Source organism: Asterias amurensis, chromosome 22, assembly GCF_032118995.1.
Source record: "Asterias amurensis chromosome 22, ASM3211899v1".
In the NCBI taxonomy this organism is placed as follows: domain Eukaryota; kingdom Metazoa; phylum Echinodermata; class Asteroidea; order Forcipulatida; family Asteriidae; genus Asterias; species Asterias amurensis.
In genome coordinates, this window is record NC_092669.1 from 1,996,902 (window position 1) to 2,009,945 (window position 13,044).

Below are 13,044 nucleotides of genomic sequence, written 5' to 3' on the forward strand. Positions count from 1 at the left end.
AATTTCATCTAGCGCGAATTAGCGCTAATGGCGATCGTCTGCTAGCTGCCGAGGTGTGGATGTTGTAGGGAGTGGGGACTGCTTGGTTGCTGGCGGATGTATAGACCGTTTTGCACAGAGTGTGAGGAGGTTCAATTTGGTATTAATACAACGATGAGTGATCGTCTTCATGGAGTTTGGGGAATTGTTTTTTTTTTTGTTTTTTGGTTAGATTTAGGCCCTAATCAGGCGCAGTGTTTACAGTATTTTACACAGAAAATAACCTTAATTAATAATCAGACAGCAAAAATAACAAGTTGACCCTTTATTTCGTGTGGAAGGGTACTTAAATCAAAAAGGAGTTTGTAAGAAAAATAAAATAAAAAATAAGCTTCATTGGGAATGATTGCATTCCATCAAACTTTGTGATCCAAACTTAAATGCTTTGAAAATATGTACACCTTTTTATGTGTGTTATTTGTTGTGTTGTTATTTAGCCTTTGCGAAAGAATCTGCTAAGGTAGAAACGTGTGGCTTAACTATAGACAAAATGGATGTTTTTGAAAATAAAACTGCGTATGTTTACAGAGGCATGGTGTATTCCTGTGCACAAAATAACGGTACAGCTGTAATGGACGGGAATTGGGAGTTGTTATAACACAAAGTTGTCTTTTAACAATCCCTGCTAAATATTTGTCAATTGCCAATGTACCATTAATTTGTTCAGCAATGCTCTTACAACTAACCGCTTTTAAACTATACAAACACGGGTCACAAAAATGCTTGGGTATTTTCTTGACGACCATTGCTAATTAGCAACCCCTCACCAATGTCTATACGTTCATCAATGCTCTTACGACTAAACCGTTCATAAACTACACAGCAAAAATAATGCCTTCTGGCTAGGGACCCCATAAACACCGCGACCCCAGACTACGCGTCTGCAATACACCCTCTTTGGTTAGATTGGTGCCAATTATGATCAAACCCAGCACGGGGGTCAGACGTACTTTCCGGCAGCTGAAGAAACCGGTGGCACTGCTAGTTTCGTCCCGGTCGGTGCAGGCCCTCGACACTCCAGCGATCTCGGACTTCTTTTTTTTTTAGTCAGTCCGCAACCGGCGTCTTACTTGAACTTAGTGAAAATAGGAACATATCCGCGGCTGATGATTACTGTCCACTTGAAGCTAATTTTCTCGGGATGGGTGAATTTAAGGAAGTGGTGAGGGACTTGAGTTGTGGGGTCCAGGCCGTTTGTTTTCTTATTTTTATACCCCGGAACTGCCGGGTGGGTCGAGGGGGGATTCTGAGCCCCGGTCTCCCGTGTGAATCGAGCGGCCTGCCGCTCGCCTCTCCCGGACCCATCTGTCGTGTTTTCGAAAGATTGTGTGAAATCAACGTCAGTCATCCTCGGCTCTTGAAGACGAGGTCTCTCCCCTCTAACTCTCAGAAGGATAGTCCTTGTTTTGTTTTAATATTAAGCAAGATTTAATGTGTTCTTTTTCAGTTCCTGCTTATCTTCCGGAGCCGCAGTTCAGTAGGCACTCTCTGGCACTACTTTTAAGAGAAGGCGCTAATTATAAAAAGCAGCTGCTAGTTTTTGTGCCGAACGTGAGTGGATTAGGCTAAATATTGTCGTTGGTGGCGCTAGGCCGAAGCGCTGCACTGTCACCTTGTGTTTTCTTCACTGCACTACAAAAAAAAAGATCAACGAATGTTTGTTGTGACTACTGACTGCGATTGGAAAACGTATTCTCAATTGGATAGTCCGTTTGTGTATTCTGGACACGGGCCAAAGTAGACTGAAAAATAATGGAAGATTTGCCCGATTGTAACTTATAACTCTTATGTTTTAAGAATAGCAACAAGCCTTAAACATGGGCCTAATACAAAGAGCATGCAGCTTTAGCACAAAAATAGCTAAGCACAACGAAATTATACCTACCAGAATAAGTTTACCAGCCAAAATAGTATTGTAAATCTGCGACTGGTACCATGGTTCCCTTTTCTCAGCAAAAAAAAAAACAGCTCTATGAAATCAGGTCATGTATACCCGAACATTTAAAAAGATACCAGTAAAAACGCAATTGGTTAACACAACACCGTGAGTGTAGCTTGGTGCGCACCCTTTGTGCATGTAAATTCATTGCAAGTACATGTATGCTCCAGATGAGCTTTTTGCATAGTATAGCAAGATGACTGCAACTTGTAGCCCTTACGTCATCTTCCATGAATAGACTTGTGTTAAGTCTCGCGACTTAAAAAATTCGGATCCGTTAAAGTGCGCGAATTTGATTCCTTCAATGTACGTGCACATGGGACCAAAGTGGAACACAAACATGTTCGAATGTGAGAGACTTGCACGCGGTATGTATACAGAGTCTAAATTTTCCTTACTTCACACAAAAAGGTGCAGGCTTTAAGTCGCACAGCTTCGATTTTTTTAAAGAAAGGGAACAAAATCACCTAAAGATGGCCGAACAATGGCAGCATTTGAAAAACTGTACATGTAATTCAGAACAATTTACCCAACGTGGTCAATATTTTTCTTACGGATTATATGAATAATAAGTGAATTATGAAAGCCTGAATGAATTTCAAAGTAAATTAAGTAATTATAATCGCATGAATAGGGAACGAGATTAGGGACCCAAGAGTTTGGTTTGTTTTGATTCAGTGACGTGACCTTCAAGAGAGAGCTTATCGCCAACTTTTATCAACTTCTTGAATGGAGACTATATACATGTCTGACTTGTATGGTGTGTTATTATTGAGTGAGGCTACGGTTTAATAGTTTTTGAGATTATTAGAAGTGTGGGGGCAAGAGAAATAGTACACGAGCCCTTAGTGGCAGGGTCGGCTCGTCAAACCCGGGTGACTAGCGCACTACAGCCCCCCGAGCAACGCTCCTCCCGTCCCCATGGAAAGAGCTGACTCGAAACGAACGGCCCCGTCAGCGAACCACGGCGCCATTCAACCCTTCATATCCCACTACTGGCTGGACCATATCCCCAATTCCAGCCCGTTTCCCTTCTCTCACCCAAACCTCTTGTCTTCAGCAGGGCTTGATGACCCCCGGGCTTTTTACATTAGACCTTTCTAGCTTCCAGCCGGCCGGGTTCTATCGCCATGCTCGTACCGGTCCAAGCTTCCCCCTTTCCTCCTCTCTCTATAAAACCACTGCCTTTTATTTATTTTAACCGAGTTCGCTTGTACTTTTCCACCTTTCAATGCCGGGGTTTTCCTCCGTTGTTGATGATGTCGCGGCTTAGCCCCCGTATTCAATCATCACTACCCCCATATTGGCTTGATTCTTCTATCATTCTTTACCTCTGTTTTTTTTTCGTCTCCAAGCAATGATTTTTTTTCTTACGAGGAGCGGGCTGCTAGAGGCACTCCATCGCCCCGGATTGGTGGGCTTTGGACACGGCGTGAGTTTTGGAGCGCTGCACCCGGTGTGTGGGGGTTTCGTGGGGGAACTGTGAACGGAACTAAGGGCCTTTGCTTGTCACGAATTGAAGATGGAAGAAACTGATTGGGTATCTTGTGAGGAGGGAAAAAGCTGCCGGCCTTTTTTGTCTTCATCTTAAATTATGTTTTGGTATCAAAGGCAGATAGATTAAACTGTGTCTGGCTTTGTTTTCTCTTTTACACATGGAAAAGATAATGCTAATATAATGCTAATGTAAATATAAACTCTTTGTGATGTGTTTTATAATAGCTCAATTACTTTTAAGTTGACGAGGAATAAGTTTTAATTCGAATCTATGTCTGAAATTCTACATGATATGACGGGTTGTTACAACCTTTTGCAAAGAACCGAAAGCTGCATACTGATAGTACGATGACTTGGGAACGTTTTTTTACATGATTTTTTGTTACAGCGTTGCAAGTCCCTGGTACATAATACAATGCAATCAATATGATGTTGGACTATCTCAGACTTTAAGTTATGCATGCATGGTGAAAGCAATGGGTAGTTACAAGTGCAGATTTGCGGTGATTTAGAGAATGTTTGTTCACGTTTATAACGATGTTTCTGCAATACATGCCAGTTCTCCGTACAGCGTCGATGCCGTAATGTCAAACAGTGTTAACATTAATGTGACATCTTAATTTAATGATGTGTCACTCAATCAATTCATGACTCATGCCATGTGACACTTGGTAACATTCTCTGAATAAAACATGAATTCCGTTTCCTCCCCTTGAAAAAATTCCTCTCAGAAATGATTCATTCTCTTTTCCATCCAACGAGATATTTTCATAAAAACAAGTTTCAAAGATAAAGCCTTAAAAGGAAGGCACACGTTTGATAATTACTCAAAACAAATAACAACTTAAAAACTGACTTGGTAACGAGCATTCGAGAGCTGTTGATAGTATAACACATTGTGGGAAACGACTCCCTCTGAAGTAACGGTTATTTCTCACTAAAATATTAAAAAACTTCTAGCTAGAAGGCTTTTATTCTTATTTGAAAGCACACAAACTCGTCCAACAAGGGTGTTTTTTTCTTTCATCATTTTCTCGCAACTTTGACGACCAGTTGAGCTCAAATTTTCACAGGTTTGATATTTTATGTATTATGTTGAGACACAACAAGTGAGAAGAATGGTCTTTGACAATTAGTGTCCATGTATTTAACAGTTGGAATCCACTGTTTGTTTTAAAGACGTAGATGTTGATTAACACCATGAAACTAACCTGTGAAATTTTTCATTTCAAAATGGGGTAGCTTTTTTGAGACAATGCCGTTAATCTTGAGCGGTTAGCTGGAGGAATAATCCGCAATTGGAATACACTGTTTGAGAAACGTTACCATAGTAACGCTTCTCAGATTCAAATTTCGGGGAATGAAAAAAAAACCTGATATCTTTCTCCGTAACCACGTTATTCCGTAGTGAAATGTTTCTTAAAGTTCGTTATACATATCAAACAATGCTGTAGGCTTCTAACCATATCATCCCCTTTAAAGCCATTGGACCCTTTCGGTAAACAGTATTGTCCAAGGCCCACACTTCGTGTATCACAACTTATATATAAAATAACAAACCTGTGAAAATTAAGGCTCAATCGGTCATAGGAGTCGGGAGAAAATAACGAGAAAACTCACCCTTGTATCCGCACGTTTCGCCGTGTCATGACATGTGTTTAAAATAAATCCGTAATTCTCGCTATCGAGAATTGATATTGTTTTACTGTTTTCTCAAAAAGTAAAGCATTTCATGGAATAATATTTCAAGAGAAGTCTTTAACCACAACCTTCTATAGACCCTGTAAGTTATTTGTTAATCTGTGACCTTTTTGTTGTTGTTCTGTACCGAAAGGGTCCAATGGCTTTAACAAGCACGCTAACCCCGTACGAACAACAGTGCATCCCTTTTAAATATTGTGCTGTGCGCCGTGTTCTATCCACCCATACCACACACACATACCAACCAAATTATTTCTCCCAAATAAGAGCACTCCTCAACACATTTAAAATATTTCGTTGACCCCTTTTATCAAAAGGAAAATCAAAATCAATACTAGACTATTTTTCATATTCAACCCTCTATTTATTTTGTCAACAACACACACACAAAAATTACGTTATTAGAAAGTTTTCTATTCATAATAAAAGCGATGACGAATCCGTATTAACCAGGGTTCAAATCGAGAGAAAAAAAAAAATGGAAGAAAAAAAGCGCGCGCAATGTGTAAATGCAATGAAGCACACTTCCTGTTCTACAGTCAGTCATTGCATGGCATTGTTGTGTGTGACACGAGTTGTTGTATAAACGCAATAACCCTAATAAACAGCAAATTTTGGCGCTATTTTTATGCAAATTTTCTGTTTAGCTGACGACTGCAGTGCCGTGTGTGTGAAAAGATCTGAAACTGCGATAAAAAGAGCCCAAAACGCCGACTGTGTGATTTCCAGGCGATATTTGTTTTGTTAATCTCGATGGGGTGTTTTTTTCTATGCGATGTGTGTTTATAATCGTTGGTCTGACCTGAAAACCACGCACAACAGAAACCCTCTCCATCTTATTATGCTAATGAGCATCGCGCCCTCTCTCTTTACTTATTAACGAGGTTTTGTTTTTACACTTCCGTCCACATGACCGAGTCGAATGTAGGAAAAATCCGTGTATAATTTATACAAACTGCATTATTATAAGCGACCAACGTACACATAGGCATGGGTGGAGTGTGTGTAAAAATGGCGCATGCAGTAGCGTCACAAGTGTATTGACTTCTGGGTTTTTGCCACCTAGTTTGTCACCCTTATTTGGCTACTGTTTTGAATAATATTGCAAGGTGAAAATGCAGCTTATGATCCATTTATATATCTATACACGAGCGAGACTTACAGTGTTGTGTCGTGTAGGTTTTGACCATCCCTTTTGTCACATGTTTTTGTAAATTTATTAAAAAATACTGCGAGGCACCCAAACTGTTTTAAATTCACTTTACATTTCATGGGACATGACAAATGTTTAGTTCAAAAAAATTGTTCGTTTATACAATCCAGCTTATCCCATTTATATGAATCTGCTTAATATAAGACAGTTCCAGAATTCAGCTTTCAATTCACTTAAAAGCCTGGTCAATTGTTTGACATAATGTAAATTATTTCGTTAAAATACGTTGTTTGACTTTTAATTTAACTGTAAACGTAGGAGGCAACCCTAACGTAAACTGGGTTATTGAATATACAATATTTAGTTTAGCTTTAAAACTGTGCTATTTCTGTTGTTATATGATTATTTTAAATTATAGTAATACACCAAAATTAAGTATTGTTATAGTGTTTAAGAATTTCAAATTTCTGTTAAATTACCAAAATCATAAACACGCCTATCTGACGTTCATAAATATAATAGGAATATTTATAAAAACGAATATTCATTAACAAATGGGATTCTCTACTTAAGAATTAATGCTCAATGTATTAATGTTTATAATAAAAATATTCATAATGTGAATAATATTTGTATCAATGTTTGTGCATGTCAGTATTTGTTGAGAGAATATTAAAATATTAAATTCAATTAAATTCAGTCGATAGTTATAAAAAATATCAACACGAGAACAAAGTGTTGTGATCACTTCATTAGAAGTACAATAATATTCTGAAAAACCCTTGATTTACCATCAAGCCTCGATTTAGAAACATGGAGTTGGCACAAGATGGCCGACACATGTCAATAGTCTTTACCGACCATGTAGGTATTCAGTATTACTTAGACAGCACGCTGCTTCAACATCTTGCAAACGATGAGAACCCATCAGTGTCGTGTTCCCTTTGTAGATTGTAATAGTGAATACTGCTATATCATTAAAGGGGCCAGACTATCATACTTCCAAACCTCGCTTTGGCTACATTGATTTGAATGGCGGACAATTCAAGATGTCTGCTGAGACTATAGCAGATCAACAGAACAGTGTGGCAGCCATCGCCACGGCATATTTAATAGTACAACCACAGTACACATGAACCTGGAACCGTATAGCCTGCGGAACAGGCACACTCACACACGCAAGCCAATCGCATGCATTATCCCCAAAGCACTAAAGGTTGTCTATAAACACCTCGCCTTAGATATCTCCCCCCGCCCCCCCCCCCTCCGAATCAAGAGACTAGGCGCCCTGTCTTTGAGCTTTGAGGGACGGTTTGGTTGGAAGAGACGAAGGCGGCTTAAGGGCGATTTGAACAAAATAGGTCCAGTCTTTCCCGTGGTCTTGTTCTTCTTTTGGTTCGATGGAGTAAAGGAGAAAAATGCAATTGGATGTAAATATATCTATCGACTGTGTTATACGTGTCACGTTGTACAGCTGTGAATTTATAGAGCATGTTGAATAGGGATGGCACATTGGTTTACTGTCGATAGGTGAACATGAATGGTAATCATGAATGTAAACTATATGCACATAAATGTCACTGTTGAACTGGAATTTGGAAGATTCTTTTGTTAGGGTTTGACTGGTGGAAAGGAGTGTGTTTTCTTTCAATCTGACTTAGTATCATTGGACTTTAAAGCAGAACTGGGCTTAAATAATATCAACGGTTTTTTATAAGAACCACACCAACTCATTTATAGAGATTATCATTACACGGTGTAACCGCAAACCTTTACTATATATCGTTTATTTCCACCATGATGCAATGTTTAAAACCCCACAGACCTATGCTGTTGTTGTTGTTGTTGTTGTTGTTGTTGTTGTTGTTGTTGGTGTTGGTGTTGTTGTTGTTGTTGTTGGGTTTTTTTTCAACCTCCTACTCTTGGTACAATTGACTAACCATGGATTCGACCGCCACAGTGGATGATGATGTTGTTGAATCATAATGGTCAGACAGTAGGAGAGTTGACTGTGAACTGTGTCGATGCATTCGCCACATAATATTACAATATTGCTAGCTGGCATTATAATTCATTTACCATTAAAGGCAGTGGACACTATTGGTAATTACTCAAAATAATTATTAGCATAAAACCTTTCTTGGTGACGAGTAATGGGGAGAGGTTGATGGTATAAAACATTGTGAGAAACGGCTCCCTCTGAAGTGCCATAGTTTGCGAGAAAGAAGTATTTTCCACGAATTTGATTTCGAGACCTCAGATTTAGAACTTAAGGTCTCGAAATCAACCATCGAAACGCACACAACTTCGTGTGACAAGGGTTTATTTTCTTTCATTATTACCTCGCAACTTCGATGACCGATTGAGCTCAAAATTTTTTTTTATGCATATGTTGAGATACACCAACTGTGGGGGCTAGTCTTTGACAATTACCAATAGTGTCCACTGTCTTTAAAAACCACAGTGGATGTTATTGAATGGTTTGGTCAGGCACTATAGTAATGGAACGCAAGTTATGATTTATTGTAATGTGTTTAAATTTCGTGTATCAATCTTTGAAAGTGCTTTGTTATCACTATTCTGTCGAAAAACATGGCGAGTTATGAAAAGTTGTTTTATTTGTGCTATAACGGGAACTTATTACAAGAAACATTTACTTTCCGGTTTTCTATAGCAACGGATACTATACTTAAAACACATTTGTATAACGGTTGAATGGTTAATACGTCTTTGGTTTTTGTTAGAAGAAATAAAATCAGTTTTCAAGCTCGAAAAATGATGGTATACATCATTAATTTTTGGAAGAGTACATTCATTCTAATCCCTTACTTTTTCAAAAAACATATTATAAAGGGACGGTACATCAATGGTTTTTGGAAGAGTACATTCATTCCAATCCCCTAGTTTTTGTTTTTGTTGTTAAAGGGAAAGTACACGTTTGGTAATTACTCAAAACAAATATTAACTTAAAAACTGACTTAGTAACGAGCATTGGAGAGCTGTTTGATAGTATAAAACATTGTGGGAAACGACTCCCTCTGAAGTAACGTAGTTTTTGATAAAGAGGTATATTCTCATTAAATTATTAACTCCGATGACCAATTGACCTCAAATTTTCACAGTTTTGTTATTTTATGCATTAATATGTTGAGATACACCAAGTGAGAACACTGGTGTTTGACAATTACCAATAGTGTACCTTCCCTTTAAGAAACACGTCATGCAAATAATAGGTAGTCGGGAGTAAATACAACGTGGACCAGTTTATAAAAAAAAAATTACTGCAGATTATTGACGTTCATAATATAACTTAAAAAATGATTTAATAATTATCCATTTTGTAACGGTTATTTCACGGGTCTGCAAAAATGCTATTTTCAGAAACATTTTACAACATTTTAGACTGAAATATTTTCAAATATTCTGCATTGCAACCAATCATTGATTTATATATATATGCAGCTTACTTAATAGTCACCCCTAAACTATATCTAAAACTGATAATTCCTAATCCATTCCTACGGTGAAATTGTGATCAACATGCTTCCCTTGGTCAAACAAGACTTAAGGCGTTGTTATTAGAAAACGCTTCAATTTTGACTTCGGCCCGAGCCTTTTCCATGCAATCTTCCAGCGCACACATCATCAACCTCGGTGTCCGCACACACACACTAACTGCCACGGACTGTAACCCAAAGTGACTGTCTAATTTTCGCTTAATAAGCCGACACCCCCGGAGCTAAGTAAATCATAATTATAATTTCGAAATGATGTGGGGGTGTTTAAAATTGCGGTTTTTCTTCTTCGTCTTCTTCTTTGAGAGTGAAGCTAAATGGAGTTGGTTTGTTGAGAGACCTGTATAGGGTAAAGGATCCGCACCGTGGGAAAATGGAGGAGCGAAAGGCCGTCATTGGGTGTACAATGACTCGAAATGACCGTCAAACTGATGGGACTCGACCATTAAATTGATGGAAAAGATTGCAAATTATGGTCAGACAAATTTTGAGGATAATGTTAAATTTAAAGCTATTAATTGTATTTTAGGAAGGTATCGTTTTCAACCTGGAATTGGAGACTTGTAATTTGTTCCCACTACCACGAGGACCGAGTACAACACAAAATTAAATTGTTCACTTCCCTTCCTCTTTAATAGCAGTGGAATCAATTTTCTTTTCTGGAATAAATTGTCCTCCCTCGTTTCAATTAAAGAGATGTGTTTATTTTGTTCACCCATCTACAATAATTGGTAACAATGTTTCGTGATGCATACAAAACAAGACAGAGGAAAAGCTAGCTTATATACACGTTGTTACATAAACACGGAAGTGGTCAAAAATACCTCCATCATTGATTGTAATATTTATTCAACAGCTGACATACTTTATAAAAACACTTTATGTTGTTCTCGGAAATGATTCTGTTTTAAAGGCATTGGACACTATTAGTAATTGTCAAAGACCAGTCTTCTCACTTGGTGTATGCCTAAAATAACAAACAAGTAAAAATTTGAACTCAATTGGTCGTCGAAGTTGCGAGAAAACAATGGAAGAAAAATCACCCTTGTCGCACAAAGTATTGTGCTTTCAAATACTTGAATTCGAGACCATAGCTGAGGTCTCGAATTTAATTCAAATATTTTAGTGATAACTTACTTCTTTCTCAAAAACTACGTTACTTTAGAGGGAGTCGTTTCTGATATTTATAGTGATATTGATATTTATAGTGATATTTATTTTAACACTCTATGGTGTAAATTTAGATTAAAAAAAAATATTTTATGACGTTACAAACGGTTAAACATGCTCACTTCAAAGCGACTGTATAAACCACGTGGCTTTTGCGTGACAGCAAAAACAAAATGGCTGCCTTATTTGTTTACAAACTGGTGGAGTATACACGTCGGTGAACTGGAAGTGACAATCTCGCGCCACGTACAGTCCCGTGAGATATTGATTTTGTAAAATGAAGTGAGTTTTCATATTTATTTCGGAAACGATGTCGTTAATTGGGCAGAAACGTCGACAGGTCGCTCTACGAAAAGACTTATTGATTCGTAAAAAATATGAGCACAAACCAGCGAGTTTTTGACCATGGTTTGACACGTCAATTAGAATCCACTCGCCCATTGGTAATTCGTTCAGGTAATAATTTATACAATCATGTCAGGAGACGAAAACATTTGATATTTGATTTAATAAAATACCATTTGTTTTGCGGATTTCTTTTTTATTAAAAGTTAATTCTCTCAGAGTAAAGTTTTATTCATTAAGGCCGTAAACAGCGTAAAGATTTTAAGATGTCCACACGCGTAAAACAACATAATTTCATATTATTGTATTCTATAAAAGCTGTTACGCAGAAAATACTGCTTGACAAATTTCTTTGCTAAGCAAAAAAAATTAGTGGGGACCAGTTGCAATGTAAACTGTATGGACTTGATGCTGGTAGCCAATTTCTGTTAAACAATATTGTCTGTGCTTAGCAAGATTCATGCTTACATACTTTATGAAATTTAACCGATTTCTATGCATATCAAAATTGGGCACAGGGACCAATTTCATGGAGCTGCTTAAGCAAAAAAATTGCTTAAGCACGAATTAGCTTGCTTATTTTACACATGTTGCTGGCCAGAATTCCATGTCATATACATTGCTTGTGACTGGTATTTAGCTGCTGTTTACTTAGCATTATCCGTTGAGTGGAGTCTTGGCCGGTAATCTGATTTAACTAAGCAAGAATTTGGGAGCTTTTAAGCAAAAAAATTGGTGCGTAAGCGGCTCCGTGAAATAGGGCCCAGGCCATGGGTGCTCCACTCTGTGGAACCCTTCCTCTATGATGGAACCACCTACGCGTCTATAGTAATAACCAACGCACTCCCACACACCACCACGGCCACGTAATATTCTCGCCGGCAAATCATTCACGCTTCTTGTGCTAACTAATCTGATAAGTGCTAATTAGTTGCAGGGGGGGGGGGGGTTGGATACCAGACACGGAAGTGTTGGGCCGTTAATGTAATACACAGCGGACTTAACGTAGTCCCAGGTTTCGTCTTGTGATGTTTCAGTTTAATAGGTGTTGTTTGCAAAACAAAATGTCTGTATCATTTTACCTAAACAAAGATTGAGGTTTTCTTTAATTGAATATGTGACTTCAACAGATGTGTTTTAATGATTCGTGTGAAGGATTGTTGTTAAGGATGGTGGCAATAGTTAATTAGGATTTACACTGACACAAAAGAAGGAATCAAAACAAAGAATTGTGAATTGTCTCCAAGGTGTTGATCATTTCGCGCGCGCGGTAACGATGTGCCTTGACGACTTGAGAAATATCTCAGCTTACCTATTCACAGTCCCTACACTAACTTTAAAGGTACTGGACACGTTTTGTAGTTGACAAAAACCGGTATTCTCACTTGGTGTATCCCAACATACGCATAACATAACCAACCTGTGAACATTTGGGCTCAATTGGTCATCAAAGTTGCAAAAAAACAATGAAGGAAAAAAACACCCTTGTTGCACAAACTCGTGTGTTTTCAGCTGATGTATTTTATTATTTGAGTGAGAAATAATTACCTCTTTCTCAAAAACTACGTTTTCAATAAATAATTTTTAGCATAAAAACTTACTTGGTAACTAGCAATTGAGAGTTGTTGATATTATAAAACTTGAGAAAAGGCTCCCTCTGAAGATATGTAGTTTTATTAATTCCT

At 38.0% G+C, this 13,044-nt stretch overlaps 1 protein-coding gene across 2 annotated transcripts in view; it reads right to left on the reverse strand.

Moving 5' to 3' along the window:
* Positions 1-13,044, reverse strand: part of LOC139953866 (paired box protein Pax-6-like) — a 106,358-nt gene that overhangs the window by 74,129 nt on the left and 19,185 nt on the right. The window lies entirely within an intron of this gene.